At 41.3% G+C, this 9,328-nt stretch overlaps 1 pseudogene; it reads right to left on the bottom strand.

Annotated features, from left to right (window-relative positions):
* Positions 1-3,562: 3,562 nt before the first annotated feature.
* Positions 3,563-8,586, bottom strand: LOC135553682 (neurogenic differentiation factor 2-like; annotated as a pseudogene).
* Positions 8,587-9,328: the final 742 nt, after the last annotated feature.

Raw genomic sequence — 9,328 nt, 5'->3', positions numbered from 1 at the left:
CCTCGGTGAAATTAGTCGATGTCTTATATGCTCCATGAAATCTTGAGAGATATTATCCATGAAATCCCTAAAGATATTATCTAGTGATGGAGACATGTGAATTTAAAAATATATATATATTTAGGAATATGAATGTTTTACTGTTGTTAATGTGTTTATGCTATAAACTAAAATGTATAAATATTTGAGTGCAGTCATCAATATCAAAAGCATTAGACAGTGCGGGAGGCCATTCAACTAGTTGATAGTACATTTTGAAAAGCATGTTTGCACATTCATAGACACGTTCATTCAGTGCATTTTTACTCAAAATCCCCCAATTTTGGTCATAAGAATGCACCATATACATATTTTTAAAGTGTAAAATCAAATAAGGTTGGTGTAGAGATTCGTTAAAAACAAATAATTTCAGTTGAAACAATAATCCTACTGTATTTTCAGACAAACAAAAATCCGACGAAAAAAGTTTAGCATCAAGGGAATTACAATCACACAATACACTTTTGATTGAAGTAAAAACCTGTAACTGTGACCTAGAGAATTATCAACGCCTGGCAAGATAAATTATAAAATTCAAGCACAATGGAAATCTCTCTCTCTCTCTCTCAATTCAATTTAAGGGATTTATTGGCATGGCAAACATGTGTTAACTTTGCCAAAGCAAGTGAACTAGAGAATAAACAAAAGTGTAATAAACAATACAAATTAACAGTAAACATTACACTCACAAAAGTTAAAAAAGAATAAAGACATTTCAAATGTCACATTATCTGCAAATAGTTCAAGTACAAAAGGGAAAATATATAAACATAAATATGGGTTCTATTTACAAAGGTGTTTGCTCTTCACTGGTTGCCCTTTTCTTGTGGCAACAAGTCACAAATCTTGCTGCGGTGACCCAATAGATATGTGAGTTTATCATTATTGGGTTTGTTTTCGAATTCTTTGTGTATCTCTGTATTGAGGGAAATATGTGTCTCTAATATGGTCATACATTTGGCAGGAGGTTAGGAAGTGCCGCTCAGTTTCCACCTTATTTTGTGGGCAGTGTGCACATAACCTGTCTTCTCTTGAGAGCCAGGTCTGCCTACAGCGGCCTTTTTCAATAGCAAGGCTATGCGCACTGAGTCTGTACATAGTCAAAGCTTTCCTTAAATTTGGGCCAGTCACAGTGGTCAGGTATTCTGCCACGGTGTACTCTCTGTTTAGGCCCAAATGTCATTCTAGTTTGCTCATTTTTTTGTTGTTAATTCTTTCCAATGAGTCAAATAATTATATTTTTGTTTTCTCATGATTGGGTCTAATTGTGTTGCTGTCCTAGGGCTCTGTGGGGTCTGTTTGTGTTTGTGAACAGAGCCCCAGGACCAGCTTGCTTAGGGGAATCTTCTCCAGGTTCATCGCTCTGCATGTGATGGCTTTGTTATGGAAGGTTTGTGAATCTCATAAATCTTTATCCTAATAGCTGACGAGAAAACACATTGAATTGCATATGCAAGGCAAGCAAATTGTAGAATTGAATATCTATTTTCTGGATTTGGATAATTAGCGGGTATCGGCCTAATTCTGCTCTGCGTGCATTATTTGGTGTTTTACGTTGTACACGGAGGATATTTTTGCTGAATTCTCTCTCTCGCTCTGAATTCAATTCAATTCAACTGGCTTTAGTGGCATGTGAAACATATGTTAACATTGTCAAAGCAAGTGAAATGGATAATAAACAAAAGTGAAATAAACAATATAAAATTAACAGTAAGCATCGCACTCACAAAAGTTTATTTATCTCGCTCTCTCTCTCCCTCCCTCTCTCTATCTCTCTCTCTCGGTGTGTCTGCGTGTGTGTGAGAGTTATGGATGTTATGACGAGTTATGATAAGTTATGATGTCCTGCTTAGTCCATCAGGGTTGGCTACCTGTGGAGAAATACAGGTGGGGTTGAAGAAATGCGCTGTGGAAAATACATGACCGTCACTGTCAATGTCCATTGAGCCAATGAGCCTGAAGTCAATGTTGTCATTCCAATATGGACGACATGGTGCTGGATTAAGGTCCTCTGCTGCCCGCAATATTTTAGCCTCTTTCCAATGCCGTGTTTTGATTACAAATGATATCTTTGCTAGTTAGGGATCCCTTATGTTTCGTGCTTTTTTTGGGCTACAATTATCGATGATTTAATGTCAGCGAATAGGACTATAGTCTCTGTATTTCTTCCGCATTTCAAAAATCATCTCATAAACACCCGATGTATACCCGTCATATAAATCTCGTGCATTGTGATCCTTGTGTCCGTTCGAGTCAAGTTTACCTTTGATGCCATGAATATTCTGGCATGCGCTCAAAGGGAGCAGGAGCACGGTTGCGTGTATGTACAACCAAAAAAGTAGCCCGAAAAAAAAACACAAACTCATGATCTAGATCCGGGATGGGCAACCATTGATCATCAGACCGCAAAACTGCAAACATTTGTCATGACCCCATGGAAGAATATTTGCAGCTAACTTGCTTTAAAACAGCAAAAAAAATTCTACACGCCTGGCAAAATGTGTAAAATTGCAGGAAATGAACTCTAAAACGTCAAGTGTTTCTCTTCGTTTGTCAAATGTATTGCTCGCAAGGTGGGAGGGCCCCCAAAATAATTGGACCGGCTCTGACTGCATATGGGTATGGATGTGGGTACGCAGACCCGCGAGCCACTGCGGACCCTCATGACGAGTTCCGATGTTTTGTGACCCCACCCACATCAAAGTTGCACACCTCTGATCTAGAAGTTAGTTGTCATAGCAGGCCCTCTCTTCAAATGAATTCGTTAGGCTTATAACGGCTCCCATATCATTTGTACATCCTAGAAATCCCCGAAAGCTTCAGACAGGTCCTTTGGTAACTGTTAGGGATTTTGGCTCGCCTGCAGAACCGGGGGCCGTTTTCCAATCTGTCCAGATCCTGCTGTTCAACTCATTAGAGTCCATTGCAGGGCTTCTTTGTTGACACGTTTGTCTTTGTAATATGTTCGTTGTGTTCCGGAAAGATGGTGTTGGCCTGTTGATTAGATCCTAGAATTCCCGTTTGTGCCTCTATGCCGAATCATTAAAAATGTTTTATCATCTCCCACAAGTGGAAGTCTTTCGAATATGGCTTTCGAACTCATTCTACAACACTTTTTTTTTGCGGGCTCAATTGAAGAATGTGATTTACTGCAACATATTGACATAGCTTATAAATCTGCTATATTAAACCTGTTAGAGTCACGTGTCAAATGATGCTACTTCTTCCAATAGCCAAACGCACTTCCCGAAAGCAGAGCGATATGGGGATGTTTGATGTTTAAACCCATCCCTTTCCAAGCCACACTGAATCATCATGTCATAGAGCATTTCCAATGATAATAATAATCATAGGAAGAATATAATATAACCCTTACATAGTTGATGATTATACTGATAACTTAAGCATCGAGCCAGTCGATAGTTTTTTTAATTTTTTTTAATTTTTTACATTATGTAATGGTTCTGGATTTCAACGAGAAAGGACAACGTTTACCGAGTAACAACTTGGATATAGGTTTAAAATGAAATGATGTAGCACAATTTCATGTATTATCCTTTTATTTTACCACACACACACATTGTTTAAATACAAAGTTTTCACTTTCGCTTTCAATGAAAAATGCAACACATGTTGACGACTCGGGGGACCCTTAGTGGAAATATTTGCATTGATTTAGTTAGTAAAGACAAAATTATGCATGGAATAATACTGTTTGTAAATAATAATAACAATAATGATCCTGTCATTTCAGTGCAACATATCGACCTTCTGATATAACTTCAACTATTTCGAAATTGAGTGCTAAATCCTGGCCCTTGTACTTTTAGAAATAGGCCTATTCAACAAGTCAATGTGTTCGATTGATAAGAAAGTTACTTGGCTTGCCGTATTTATTCCTGTGGCATGACATGAAATATTGTGTTTATTTTATTGTCGGCCTATCCGATTCTTCGTTCCGTCACTGACATGATTGTAGATGTACAAAAGCCACAGGCTATTGGCTTACATTAAACCCTTTTCAATTGCATTTTAATGACATCTAAAACATAGTGCAAACTTGCAAATCCATGAAAGGTAGCCTAATCCAATGAACGTAAACACTATCGAATCGTTTACATTAGAACGACTTGACCAGACGGAGCTGGTAGCACATATCTGCTTCTTCAGAATCACTCATTTTAAATGTTGGCTTTAGCCTTATAGGCCTAATCTGCCAAATATTCTTTGCTTTTCCTTTGCTTTTCCTTATCCATTGGTGATATTCTAGGGATCGAAAATGGTATTCTCTGTGTCATTATGGTGAGGACATAACGTTTCCACTTGAATCTATGTCCCTCAATAAATAACAAAATAGACGTCAAGCAATTCCTCCCGTGTGTGTTATGGTAAATCAGAATAGGGGCCGAGAAGCAATGAAATGATATTGTTGAGAAGTGTTCAATTAATTTAATGTAATTTAATTTAATGTACACTATTTTAGATATAGCCTGTAATTGGTCCTTGTATACTTGTTTGGCGTAGGCTATTTCTTGCATAGAGGTGAAATATGTTTAATTTTCTGACATAGCTGTTGCCATTTGTCGACATTTGAAAATATATATCTTCCTATCTCTTCGACATGCTTGCTTTTAGGTGCACTGCTTGCTTCTTAATTTAATCCTCTATTTCCAAATTAATTACAGCATCATCGGTTGTTACAATGTTATAAACGTGACTATGCGGTTGCATTTGAACTCTGTTTATTAACTAGCTATTTCAATAATAATCCATACGTCAATCACCGTCAAATCTGTACACATTCCATTTCAAATGCAACATTTTCACAGCATCCCATCGTCACAGAATAGATACAAAATAAATACAATTATATAAAAGGACATAGAAAAACAATAAATAAAACGTGTTTTCCACAATGATCCGTGTCTGGTGTCATAGTCCTTTGGGACTAAGTTTTAGGGGAGGGGGTGTGACAGTGCACGCGCCTTGCCAAAGGTGGGCAACTAATTGATTGTTGATTGCAAGAAGACTCCCACGCATGGCATTAATACTGCTGTTTCAGTTGTGGAAAAACGCATTGAGTTCATCGTACACGGGGACGGGGGCCCTTTCATGGTGCAGGTGCATGTCGTGGTAAGGCGATACGTTTTCGGAGTGGATGCTGCTCCGCACCCCTGAAGAACCGTATATGTGACCAGCAGTGGGGCGAGAGCCAGCCAGGCCGGAGTAATGCATAGAGTAATGATAGCCTTTCTCGGCTACCTCGGGGGACGTAGTTCCCTGGTGCTTCAGAGAAAAGTTGCCATTGATGCACACGGGAGGGGAGATGGGCCCCTCATACTCTGGGCTGTTGTATTCTGGAGATCCACTGCCACCGTACAGCGAATCGTAGGCTGAGCAGTACCCGTGTGTCCGTAAGGGATGCGAGTTGGAACCAGACTGGTACTGAGGGCTGGAGAGGCGGGAGCACTGGTAGGGGTAAGGATGCATGGAGAAGGAGTTGGAGCCGGGATAGCGTCCCCCTTCCGGACACTGCTCCGTTAGGAAGTTTCGGGAGTTGAGCTGCAGACAACCCGCAACCAGGTTGGTCGTGGGTTGGGACAGTCCTTTACACAGCGTCTGCACGTAGGACACAAGATCAGGCTTCTTCCCGGAGCGCAGGATCTCAGAGAGGGCCCAGATATAGTTCTTGGCCAAACGGAGAGTCTCAATTTTGGAGAGCTTCTGCGTTTTTGAGTAACAGGGCACAACTTTACGCAGATTGTCGAGTGCAGAGTTCAGGTCGTGCATGCGCGTCCTCTCCCGTGAGTTTGCCTTTTGACGACGCAACTTGGATCGCTCGATACGCGCAGGTGTCATTTTACGCTTCTTCGGGCCCCGTTTTTTGGGCCCGTCCCCCTCTGCATCGTCCTCTCCTTCGTCCTCATCCGCCTCGTCGTCGTCCTCGTCTTCACCGCCGATCTCTGAATGTGCCCGGCTGCTTCTCAGGTCCGGGACATCCATCTCGTCATCGCCCACGCGGCAGTGATCCTCATCATCCTTGGTCTTCGAGTCCTCGCTCTCGCTGTCCTCTGCCCAGGCCGAATACTTATGCATGTCGGGAAGCAACGACGGGTCACTGAACAGCCTAGTCAACATTGCGGCACTGAAAGAGATAAAGAAAGTTGTCTGAGGAGTGAAGACATTTCAAATCAGAAAAGGGCTGAAGGAAAAAACAAGAACGTAATGAAATGCATTCAACAACAATGGGATAATTCTCAATCAAGTTTGGATTAATATCTCTTCATGATAAAGGCAGAGGACATGAATAGCCTAATAAGACTGAAATTAGACGTGTTTGGGAGGAACTAAAACAGCATGCCATCAGAAACATTTCAGTGAACACCCGGGTCTATCGCCCAACCGGTCCCCTATTTAATTCCCTGCTGTTGTCCATGTGCCCCCCCTCCCGCTCTCGCGCAGCGGGTCTCAACAGCACAGGCCACATTACAGATCCCATGGGGCGCACTGTGAAGCAACGTGCCCCTACTTTCACTCCCCCAGACGCTCACATACTTCTGGCTACATTCCAGCACTATTCCACCATACCACCCACCTCCACAAAAAGCACGGCAAGAGGACATGCACATTTATACTCTGATTTTAGTTTCTCTACCTTGGTGTTGCTCATCGTGTCAGAAGGTGATCACAAAATAGTGTGTGTGGATATTGGAAGTTATTTTAATTAATAGGCTATTGTTGGTCACATTTGACATTGAGATGACTTCTACCACACCTGCAGAGCCACTGTTGTCTTATCACGCTCAGCCTTATAGCCTATCAGGTACTATAGGATCACATGGGTTAATATTATCCACAAATATCCGTTTTGATAGCCAATAAATAAATAATAATAATATTAATGATTGTAATAAAAAAGAATGTACATTGTTATTATGGCACTCAACAAATATTTAATTTGTAAATATCTTACCCAGACACCAATTAGAATATCATCCAAATGTTATAATCCTAAAATACGAAGTTGATTGAGCCAGGCCTTTTTGAAAATAGCATCAGTTATCCGAAAAGGAGAAACGAGATGGTATTTGAATGTAAATAGCCAGTGCAAAGATATGATAGATGGACAGTTTAAACCATCTCAAATCAGCAACATATTGTCACCCTAAATCACTGTAAATGTCTTGTATCTCTGGTAGGCTGGAGAACTGTGGTTGGGCTACGTGATGTGTGTGGACCCAAAGTCAACCAGGAGGAATACGGTGCTAATTATCTCGAGGGTGTGCCAGAGGCAAAATCTCGTTTGGAAATTTCAGGCTCAGGAGATTTGCTCAATTAAAAAAAAACAAAAAAAACGTTTAATTAACAGACCATGTAGACTACCTTACAAGAAAAATATTTCACACATAATTCAGTGTGCACGACTGAGCGATTCCAACCCCCTTTTAGTTGGAGAGGTTTGCATTTACAGACGGAAATTGCTTTGTATCCTTTTAGCAGTCCTTAAAAAATATATAAAAAATGCATTTCAGAAAACAGATTTTTTTTATTTTATTTAATTGCAACAATTAGCTCCTCTTGCATGGCCGGTGCTTGCGTGATTTAGGGAAGCCATCGATGTATTTGGAATGTAACATGTTGAAAGAATAATTGTGGATGATAAAACTACACAAACACAAATAAATAATGTCCGCATTAGCCTACTGTACATTCGCTTTCAATAACGCCCCACCCACCCTTTCCTTTTCTCCAAGATGAACACTCAGATAAAATCATCGATAAATCTTCTATCTAAGCCATGAGACGCAGAAATAATTAGCTGACAGTGAAGAATTCTGCCTCCCCTCTCTCTCCCTCTGTATATCTCTTTCGATTAATCTCTCTGTTTCTCATGTTTCCATGTATTTTTCACTAATCAAATGAATGCCTTATACTGTCTGACTATTGAAATTAATTAAATTCCGGAGGAAGGTTGTCTTTTTTTCCGATTGTCCACAGAGATAGGCTGTAGACTAGAGCTTGTCTTTGTGGATAGCTTTTTTTCTGAACAAAATAAGCAAGAAAAATTATATTGCACTCCTAGCCTATAATTAACACACAGAATGGAGGTCCGCGCTGTTAAAAGTTGAAGGACAAATGGAGCATAACATCGTGCCAAACGAAGAACCATAGCTACACCATAATCCAAATGTTCAAAAATGGCATTTAGCTGTGAACTGTGAACTGAAAACAGACGTTTACAAGGAGGCACAAACATAAACCAAAAAACGGTAACGAATTATCCTTGCATTATTAATCTCGATTTATTAAATTAATTACTTTCCATATTGGGAAGGTCACTCGTCGATTTGTTTACACTCCAACTTACCTCCGCGAGAGCTCTTGAAGGGGTGGAAAGCGCGTGAGTTCAGACCATCTTCTGGGACCGCGAGCAAACGCTCCTATAGGTGCGGCAGGGTGCTCAGTGTGCTATCCGCGCGCGCGCTCTGAGACAGTGTGGGCATCGCTACTAGGCAGGGTTACATACCAGCTATGATGCCAGGCCATATGGTTGGCACGTCACTGGCAAGAGCCATCACATGAGAGCCGGTGATTGACATGCGCCCGCATTCGGAGAGATTGTCTTCCCGAGGGAAGAGGGCCCCGCCATCTGTCACTGCGCTCGCGCTCACACAGCCAGAAAAAGAGAGAAACCGAGACGAGGCAATACGAGTGAAAGAGAGGGAACAGAAAAATGGGCGAACAAAAATGTTTGTTGTAGACAACGGATATTATTGGTGTATTTGTCTTTATTATTATTTTTTACATTTAACCTAAGGGTTAAGTTAAACGATAGCATGCATAAAACAACGGTGATCAAGGAGAGGGGGTTGGGGTGCATTTGCAGACCTGGGAACAGAAGGCGATATTGTTTATCTATTTATGTACCTAATTGAATAGCATTATAGTGATCTATTCAGGGGGAAAACAATCAAAACAAATAGCATTGCGCGCAGACTCTACGGGCAGAACGATCAATGACACTCACTCTCAATAAACACGGATAGACAGATACATTTCGGCTATTGAGACCCTATTGATTGTTTGTTGTTTACAGGTGCTCGTGAGATGAGATTCGACGTGGGCACAGGTAGGAGGGATGACGAGATTGCTTGAGCGCTGGTGTTTTCAGAGTGAGACGCCGAGGGGTGCCTGCGGGGCGAGCAAGCGCCAGTCCTCCTGCACAGCAACAACGATGGGGCCCAGGTGTGCAACCCCACCAGGGACGGGATAAGGGCGGGGGTCCGTG

This window comes from Oncorhynchus masou, chromosome 14, assembly GCF_036934945.1.
Source record: "Oncorhynchus masou masou isolate Uvic2021 chromosome 14, UVic_Omas_1.1, whole genome shotgun sequence".
Lineage (NCBI taxonomy): Eukaryota > Metazoa > Chordata > Actinopteri > Salmoniformes > Salmonidae > Oncorhynchus > Oncorhynchus masou.
The sequence above is the reverse complement of the archived record's forward strand: the minus strand, read 5'-3'. Positions and strand labels throughout refer to the sequence as shown.